This window comes from Hemiscyllium ocellatum, unplaced genomic scaffold (assembly GCF_020745735.1).
Source record: "Hemiscyllium ocellatum isolate sHemOce1 unplaced genomic scaffold, sHemOce1.pat.X.cur. scaffold_251_pat_ctg1, whole genome shotgun sequence".
NCBI classification, from domain to species: domain Eukaryota; kingdom Metazoa; phylum Chordata; class Chondrichthyes; order Orectolobiformes; family Hemiscylliidae; genus Hemiscyllium; species Hemiscyllium ocellatum.
In genome coordinates, this window is record NW_026868120.1 from 842,428 (window position 1) to 851,824 (window position 9,397).

The window sequence follows — 9,397 nt, forward strand, 5'->3', positions numbered from 1 at the left end:
CTCTCTCGCCCCTTCTCTCTCTCTCTCTCGCCCCTTCTCTCTCTCTCTCGCCTCTGTCTCTCGCCCCTCTGTCTCTCGCCCCTCTGTCTCTCGCCCCTCTGTCTCTCGCCCCTCTGTCTCTCGCTCGCCCCTCTGTCTCTCGCTCGCCCCTCTCTCTCGCTCGCCCCCCTCTCTCTCTCGCCCCCCTCTCTCTCTCGCCCCCCTCTCTCTCTCGCCCCCCTCTCTCTCTCGCCCCTCTCTCTCTCTCGCCCCTCTCTCTCTCGCCCCCTCTCTCTCTCGCCCCTCTCTCCCTCGCCCCTCTCTCTCTCACCCCTCTCTCTCGCCGCCTGCCTCTCTCTCTCGCCCCCCTGCCTCTCTCTCTCGCCCCTTCTCTCTCTCGCCCCCTCTCTCTCTCCCTCTCTCTCGCCGCCTGCCTCTCTCTCTCGCCGCCTGCCTCTCTCTCTCGCCCCCTTCTCTCTCTCGCCCCTCTCTCTCTCTCGCCCCTCTCTCTCTCTCTCGCCCCTCTCTCTCTCTCTCGCCCCCTCCTCTCTCTCTCTCGCCCCTCTCTCTCTCGCTCGCCCCTCTCTCTCTCGCTCGCCCCCTCTCTTGCTCTCGCCTCTCTCTCGCTCTCGCCCCCCTCTCTCTCTCGCCCCCGTCTCTCTCTCGCCCCCCTCTCTCTCGCCCCTCTCTCTCTCTTGCCCCCCTCTCTCTCTCTCGCCCCTCTCTCTCTCGCCCCCTCTCTCTCTCTCTCTCTCTCGCCCCTCTCTCTCTCTCTCTCTCTCGCCCCTCTCTCTCTCTCTCTCGCCCCCTCTCTCTCTCTCGCCCCCCCTCTCTCTCTCTCGCCCCCCTCTCTCTCTCTCGCCCCCCCCTCTCTCTCTCGCCCCCCTCTCTCTCTCTCGCCCCCTCTCTCTCTCTCGCCCCCCTCTCTCTCTCTCGCCCCCCTCTCTCTCTCTCGCCCCCCTCTCTCTCTCTCTCGCCCCCCTCTGTCTCTCCCCCTCTTCGCTCTCCACCTCTCTCGGTGTCTCTCTCTTCCCACCTCCCTCTCTTTCCCTCTGAATCTCTCTCCCTCCTGTCCTTCCTTCCCTCCCTCCCTGTCTCTGACATACTCTGTCTCCCTGGTCCTTCCCTCTCTCTGACCCAGAGACTGGGGATGTTTGGGGGTGAGGCTGCGTGTGGGGGGTGGGGGTGAGATGTGGCAGGTGGGGAAAATGGGGTAGAGATGGAATTGTGGGAGGGAGACTGTGACGGCACGAGAGAGAAAGAGGGGGAGAGGGAAGAGTGGAGGCAGGTGGAGAAACCGGGTTTGCTGTGTGTGTCTGTGTGTCTGTGTGTCTGTGTGTCTGTGTGTCTGTGTGTCTGTGTGTCTGTGATGAGGTGAGGTTTGAGAAAGAGAGTGTGTGCTGAAAGAGAGAGAGAGAGACAGAAAATTGAGGAGAAAGAGTAGGGGAGAGGTAATGGGGAGGCCAGATTTGGAGTCGGGGTGAACAGAGGGAGTTAACCCCAGCTCCTGAGCTCAGGGCCCAGTGCCCTCCCCTTCCCTGAGGACCAGGACTTGGGGCTGAGTCTGTCTCTCTCCAGCTCAGCTTCTCCAACACAAAGACACACAACAACATCGGTCCCTCTGCTGCTCGGCACGCTTTCATCAACATTTGTATTGGTTACAAATGGAAGTGATGGATACAGTCAGTGGGATGGTGCCTTTTCTCACTGGCCCCTGAGTTGTGAGAAACATTGAAATGTTTCCCTGTAAACCCCCTGTGGGATAAGGATGGACAAACCAGCGCTCCCCTCAGTCTGTTACCATAGCGACAGGCTGCTCCATCGCTGAAACACTGAACTGAAATGAAAAAATCCCGGATGGTGTGATTAATGAGGGAATTTGATGGTTGGATGGATTTGGGTGAAGGGATATTTCAGCACATTCTTCAGCTGCTGCCTGAACTTAGTCTGGGTCACGGCATAAATCGCGGTGTTTGTGCAGCAACTGAGGAGCTGCAGCATGAAGCCCAAATCCTGCACAAAAGGATGGAGAGACACAGACTTATACCCAATCCACCACATCCGTCTCCATATAGAATACAGCATTAACGCTGACCATAACAGGATGAAATTGGCCGAGATCACAAACAGTAAAATGATGGATTTTTTTCGGTTTCTCATTTCTGTGTCAGACTGAGCGTCCCCATTGGTGTGAGCGCGGAGTCTCCTGCGGGCTCTGCTGGTCACTAAAATGTGTCTGACGGTGAGAACATTGAGCAGCAGAATCAGGAGAAATGGGACACCCGGGGTTAGAATGTGGTGGAGGAACTCGATTGTGACCCAGACACTGGAGGATAGAACAGCGTCTGTTACATCACAAAACCAGGGGACGTTCCCCAGCAAATACCGAGCCGTGAGCATAAAATACCAGGAAATGTTCTTTAAACAGCTCAGCGCAGTCACTGCTCCCAGAACCACAGCCGCCGTTTTCTCACTGCAATATTTACTTTTCAGCTTCTGGCAACAAATGGCCACAAACCGATCAAAGGTGAAAGTGACGGTGAACCAGACAGAGCAGTCAGTGGCTGCATAAAGCAGGACGGCGTGGATATTACACACGGGGACGGAGTACAGGAAATAAAACTGTTCCCGATAAACAATGGGAATGTGTCTCAGGATCAGGTCGAGGATAATGACCAGGAGATCCGCCGCTGCCATGGCCCCTAGGTAACGTCTGACACATGGAGACAATCCACAATCTTTATAAAGCAGGACGTAGATGGTCACTACGTTAACTGTGAGGAAGGAAAACAAACCCATTATCCATCAGCCTGGAGGCAAAGGGACCCGTTTGATCAGGGACCCAGTGAGATTTTCAAATGTGTCCCTGTATTCAGGGATTTATTAAAATAATTGGAGCTGGAATAACAAATGGGAAAGTATGAATTACTGACAAAAATGTGACATAAACCACAAGAAACCCTCCCTCCCCAAACACAGAGACACATCCATAAGGACAGATGGTTTCTAGAACATTCCCACACACTCGATCACTCGAGAGCAGACACAGGTCACTCCTTCCCAGTTCCTAATACGGAGGGTGGGAACGTTGCTGTCCTGAAGGATTCTCTCCCAGTTTCCTGAAGACAAACAGAGTTTGGGAATTTCTGTATTTTGGTCTAAATTGTGGTCGATCCTGTGTCGTGGAGAAATGTAAACGCAGGGAAAACGTATTCCCCCCTTTAACTGCCCGAGGGGCCTTCGGAACAGTGTCTCCTTCTCCCTGGAACGGGATCTCTTCCCTCGGGATCTTATCGTTTGTTCAATTCACTGACGTCCGGCCGTTCACAAACAAACAACGTCAGGGACAGAACGTTCCGGGGAATGTCAGTTATAGAATGTCAGGGACAGAACGTTCCGGGGAATGTCAGTTATAGAATGTCAGAGACGGAAACTTCCGGGAAACTCCGTGACCTGTCCATCACCTTTCACCCTACCCACCCCATCACCATGATGTACTGTGCACAGGCTGCATACCTGTCCAGCACGGGGAGCTGTACATCCCACATCATTGCATTATCTATAAATCTCAACCAGACAGTCTGACCAGCACAGAGACCTGTGCAGTGATCACCTGTGAATTAATCTGTAACCACGAGCAGTTACCCTCCCAGCATGTAGGACTGTGTACCCCACCCCAGTGCATTGATCTGTAACCCAGGATCAGTTACCCTCCCAGCATGTAGGGCTGTGTACCCCACCCCAGTGCATTGATCTGTAACCCAGGAGCAGTTACCCTCCCAGCATGTTGGACTGTGTACCCCACCCCAGTGCATTGCTCAGTAACACTTTGTTGGATCCCTGCCCAGTGAGGGGAAACTTGCAGCCCATGCTGGAAGTGACAGGACGTACAGCTCCCACCCATTTACAGCTCCATATCTCCATTGTACCATGACAAGGGGGTGCTGTGGGTGTGAACATCACTGCCAGAGAGAGATGGCGGGGGAATCAGTTTAAATATCACCACATGGGAGGGGTTTGGGGTATAGACAGAGAGGGGGAGACTGAGAGACAGTGTCATGGAAGGATGTGCTCCCAGGTGTCAGAATGCTGAAACGTAGACACTTTGATAACATCCTGTAACATGAGCCAATCTTCCCAGGAAAGATGGGAAAAGGGAGATTGGTGTGAGGTCAGATGAAACAACAGCTGCTGTGTGGTTTTGAAATTACGTTTATGTAATTTTAATAAGTGTCTTATTGAAACAGTATATTGCTGTAGAGTTGGAGTAGGGTAATAAGCAGTGAGGAGAAAGAGGGTCCCAGAGTTGTGAATAGTTGATGTAAAATGTTCACTTTCAGAGTTAAAAAAAAACATTGATATTTTTTGTTTAAACACTGGAATTTGGGAGTTCTCTATCACTCATATTTCAACAGTTTACAAGGTAAATTGAGCATTTCTTTATGTTTAGTTTAGTTCAAGTTATCAGATGAGCTTCACGCCGTGTCCCAACAATTGCTGTGTGTGTATCTGTGTGTCTCTGTGTGGGGCACGTCTGGCAGTCTCTGTGGTGCTGAAAGTGATGCAATGCCACCCTCTGCTGGCCTCCACACGCCACTGCACAGGCATTGGCAGAGGGTGAAAACCAACAGGGATTCATTCAGAGAGGGGGAGAGAGAGGGAGATGGCAGCTGCTCACAGTACCATCCAAACTGATGTCTTATCCATGGACTGATCTAAATGTCCTTTAAAAATTGTAACTGCCCCTATTTTAACCAGTTCCTCTGGAAGTTCATTCCACACACAAGCCAGCTTCTGTCTAAAATAATTACCTCTCCTGACTTTTGTAAATCTTTTTCCTCACGCCTCAAAATATCCCTCCGTTTTGAATCCCCAACTCTAGGGAAAAGACATCAGCCCTTCAGCTTATCTGTACCCCTCATCATTTTACAAACCTCTGTAAAGTTACCCCTCCATCTCATACTCTCCAGTGAAAAAAGTCCCAGCCTATTCAGCCTCTCCTTATAGCTCAATCCCTCCGTTTCCAGCAACATCCAGGTTAATCTCTTCTGAACCCTCTCCAGCTTAATAATATCAAGGACAATAATATCAAAGTGAATAGTCAAGGTATTTGCTAAGGGTACGGGGGAGTCCAAAACTAGAGGACATAGGCTTAAGCTGAGAGAGTAACATTTAAAAGTGACCTAAGGGCAGCATTTTCACCCAGAGGGTGGTGTGCCTATGGAATGAGTGGGCAGGATGCCCAGACTGGACACAGTATTCCGGTAGAGGTCTCACCAATGTCCTGTACAACCTCAATATGACGTCCCAATTTCGATACTCAAAGGTCTGACCTATGAAGACAAGTGTGTTAAACACCTTCTTAGCCACTTTCTATATCAGATGCAAATTTTAAAGAATTAAACCTGACAGCCTAGGTCTCTGTACTACATCACCACCAAAAGACCCTACTTTTAATTGTACAGGTCCTGTTGTTGTTTGATTTACCAAATCCAATGCCTGGCATTAATCCAGACTATCCTCCATCTGCCACCCCTCAGCCCAGTGTGTGATATGACTGCCACCCCCCCTCCCCCTTCAATTTTAAAATCCCCACCCCTCTCCAGAAGGCCTGCACACTCCGGCCTTGAGTTTCACAAAGACCCTGACCTTGGATTGCCTTGTGTGGTTAGAGGGAGGAGGGACGGATCGCAGACACAGTCAGTGGGGAGGAGAGGCTGGACAGTAATCAGCGGCCTGGTGTCATTTCATGATATTAGGAAGAGGGCAGACACATGTTAGAGGTGGGTAAGATTGATCGGTGTTTTGGGGTCAGAAATTAATCCCTTCCTTCGCCTCTGGTGTTCAGTAATAAATATCTATTTGAGACCCTTCATTGGGCAGAGTGTTTCTGCGGGATTTCTTTCCCTAATATTGCAGACTACAGATAATAGCGATTAAAGATGGTCATAGTTAATTTCAATATTCAGCAAGTACACTCAATATCCTACAGTTGAGACAAATATCTTGCATTTGTTTAATAAGACAGTGTTTTTTTGTAATTCAGTAATGGTAACCTGATTATAATCAATCCACACTGAGCTGGAAGAGGGCACTAAAATATGACCCAAAATCTGGGTATGGTAGTATAGTGGGCAGTGTCCGTGTCTCTGAGCCAGAGCTCTGGATTTGATAACAATTCCTGAACTTGTGTGGTAGTGTTCCTAGCTCTGGACAAGAAGGCCTGGATTGAAGTCCTGCCTGGTGCAGAGGTATGTCACAGCATGTCATAACAGGCTGATGGACAAACACACAGGAGAATAATGTTACAGCTTTATGGGGATTGCCGAGTGGTGCTCGTGTCCCTACCTCCGGGCACAAAGGTCTAGGTGTAAATCCCACAGAAGTGTCTCCTAATATATCTGAACAAACTGATTAAACTGGTTTAGAATTGTGACTTGATGGAGAAGGAAGAGGTGTCAGTGTTACTGGATTACTGAAAGTACAGCCATTCGTGTTGATTGAAGTCACATTTCGCAGCAGTAAAGGTTTATAAATTCAGAACGGTCATGGATAGGTTGAGTAGTCAGGGTTTTTCCCCAGGTTAGGGGCGTCCAAAACTCGACAGCATTGGTGGAAAGTGAGAGGGAAAAGGTTTTGATGAGGCCTAAGGGGCACCTTTTCACACAGAGGGTGGTGTGCGTATGGAATGAGCTGCCAGAGGAAGTGGTGGAGGCTGGGTACAACTACATCATGTAAAAGGCATCTGGATGCTGACACACCTGCCGAGCTTTTCCAGCAATTTCTGAATTTCTTTAAAAACTGCATTCATTTTAACACACGTATTCTGAATAAATTAGACATTTTTATTTTTTAATGAAGCAGGAACATCAAAGCATATCTTCAAATCGACCAAGAACATTTTCTGCTCAGGGAATGGCTCTGTGTATGACAGCAGCAATGATGCACCGACATGGAACAGGGAATGTGATGGAGACATAGTTTGGACAATGTACATGGGATAATATCTGGACAAAGTTCTTTCAAGTAAAAATTGGTGTGTGTGTGTGTGTGTGTGTGTGTGTGTGTGTGTGTGTTATAGAAAGGGAAACATTGATTATATATTTGCAATACAAAAATAGTTGCCATTCAGCATTCCACCATAGTTTGAGTAACATTGCTCTGGATCATAAATGTGCTATTTGAGCAGATTACAGAAACCAGCCTGACTTGTTCCTAAAACTGACCCTGACCCAGTCTGAGACCGATATCATCGGCTATATCACCGACCTGGTTACATTTAACATTTGTTGTGAGCAGTGGGGGAGTGGGACTAGAAAGGAAACAGTGACCCAAAATGCCGGGGAACTGTAGACCGGTGAGCCAGATGTCGGTGGTGGGTAAGTTGTTGGAGGGGATTCTGAGGGATAGCATTTACATACATTTGGGAAGGTAAGGGCTGATCGGGGTAGACAACGTGGCTTTCTGCATGGGAAATCATGCTTCATTCATTTGGTTGAGTTTTTTTGACGAGGTGACAAAGAAGATTGATGACGGCAGTTTGGTTGACATTGTCTATATGGACCTCAGCAAGGTGTTCATTTAAAGAACAAAGAACAAAGAAAATTTCCAGCCCAGGAACAGGCCCTTCGCCCTCCAAGCCTGAGCCGATCCAAATGTACTGTCTGAATCTGTCGGTCAATTCCTAACAATCTGTATCCCTCTGCTCCCCACCTACTCATGCATCTGTCTAGACGCACCTTAAATGAATCTGTCGTGCCTGCCTCTACCACCTCTGCTAGCAAAGCATTCCAAACGCCCACCCCCCTCTATGTAAAGTACTTACCGCGTGTATCCCCCTTAAACATTCCACCTCTCACTTTGAAAGCATGACCTCTCGCTATTGAATCCTTCACCCTGGGAAAAAGCTTGTCTCTGTCCACCCTCTCTATAACTTTCATGATTTTGCAAACCTCAAAAAGTTTCCCCCCATCTTCTTTTTACTAGTGAAAATAAACTAAACTACTCAGCCGCTCTTCATAGCTAGTATTTCATTCTGATTGGTAGACAGATTAGTAAGTTTCAGTCACATGGGATACAGAAGAAGCTAATCACAATTGGCTTGAAGGAAGAGGGATATTTTTCAGACTGGAGGCTTGTGAGCAGCAGTGTGTTGTAAGAATCAGGACTGAGTTCACTGCATTTCATCATTTATGTCAATGATTTGGATCTGAATATCGGGGCCAGAGTTAGTAAGTTTACAGACGACATCAGAAAGGTGGTGTAGTAGATTATCTCAGAGTACAACAAGACCACAAATAGATGGGACAAAGGGGCAAGGACTGACAGATGAAGTTTAATTGAGATAAATACAAGGTTTTGCAGTTTGGGAAGGCAAATCAGGGCAGAAGTTGTACACTTAATGGTAAGAGCCTGGTGAGTGTTGAGAAACAAACGGACATAGGGCTGCAGGTACATTGTCCCTTGAAAGTGGAGTCGCAGGTAGACAGGCTGGTGCAGAACACATTTGGCACATTTCCCTTAATCAGCCAGAGCATTGAGTATCGGGGTTGTGGTGGCATGTTGTATCTGTACAGGATGTTGGTGAGGCCACTTTAAGAATACTGCGTACAACTCGGTTTTCTGCAGAAATGACTTACACAGATGTCCCAGGACTGGAGGTTTGAGCTTTAGGGAGAGGTTGATTAGGTTGGGGTGTTTCCCCCTGGAGTGTCAGAGGTTGAGGGGTCACATTATGGAGGTTTATAAAACCAGCAGGGGCATGGATATTCTGAACAGCCACGCTCTGCTCCCCAGGATAGAGGAGTCCAGAACAGGAGAGTATAGGATGGAGGGGAGAGGGGGAATGATTTAGAATGGACTGAAGATAAATGTTTCACACACAGAGTGGTGTGTGTTCAGAAAGTGCTGTCAGAGGAAGTGGTGAAGGCGGTTACAATCGCACATTTAAAAAGTATCTGAAAGACGAGGGATATTGGCCAAACGCTGGCAAATGGAACTGGATCAGATTTGACATCTGATCGGAGTGAACAGACTGGACTAACGGGTTTGTTTCCATTCTGCATAACGCTTTGATTCTATCAGAGGAACGACGAATAATTCTGAATGGACCTTTCAAGTGGGAATTCTCTTCACTGGAAGTTTATCGTGCCTCTATGTTGACATTGATTGAAAGCTGCATTAGGTAAATTTTTGACAGAGAACTGAGTCATGGATAATGGGACACAGACAGGAAAGTGGGGCTGAGACCACAACCTGATCAGCCACTATCTTAGTGCCTGGTGGACAAGGCTCAAAGTGTCTAATGACCCACTCCTGTCCCTCAATCCCGTGTTCTTGTGATCCATTCAGACCATTAAACCTGTTACGCAGGAGCATTTAGAGACTACTTACCTCTATAACCTGGTGCACAGAAACA